Consider the following 680-nt stretch of genomic DNA (forward strand, 5'->3'; position numbering starts at 1 on the left):
CACCTTGTGGTTTAAGCAGGATTCCAGCAGGAAACACATGGTGCAGTTAAGAGAATGGACCTCAAAGTATCTTAATGAGGAATTATTTTCAGAAAAGCGGGCAATGAGGGGAACTCATGAAGCCAGGGAGTCACCCAGAAAATGGCAAGAACCGGACGCCATTACTATAGCCTGACTGAAGAGGCAAGAGGAAGAGAGGAGATAGGAAAGCCTGGAGAATGCCAGAACTAGGAAGGGGGTCAGGTATTTGGAGCAGTAGCTCTCTACAGACAGTACTGAATCGACATGGGGTTAATGACGTTAATGCCCTAACCTCCCTCCCTGCCTGCCCTGGAATCTCCTTCTAGTGTCTTCCATTAGTGAAACTAGCAGAAGACAGAGAGCAAGGGAGTCCAAGTGATACAGTCTGTAGACATCAACCTCCCAGACACAGAGAAGGGAGGACAGAGAATGGAACTTAGGGTCAAGAAGAGATACAAAATCTTCTCGCCTTTGTGAACACTGCTGCTGCCCACAACACCATCCATTGATGGGCTAACTCCTCCTCATCCTCTAAGACTTAGTTCAAGGATCACAGGTCCTGGGAAGCAATGTATTACCCACCACCGGATTTGGGAGCCTCTCCTCTGCACTTTCAGCCTCTGTGCATACCTTTATGATTGCCCCTTTATGATGTTGAA

Source organism: Mustela erminea, chromosome 17 (genome assembly GCF_009829155.1).
Source record: "Mustela erminea isolate mMusErm1 chromosome 17, mMusErm1.Pri, whole genome shotgun sequence".
NCBI lineage: Eukaryota > Metazoa > Chordata > Mammalia > Carnivora > Mustelidae > Mustela > Mustela erminea.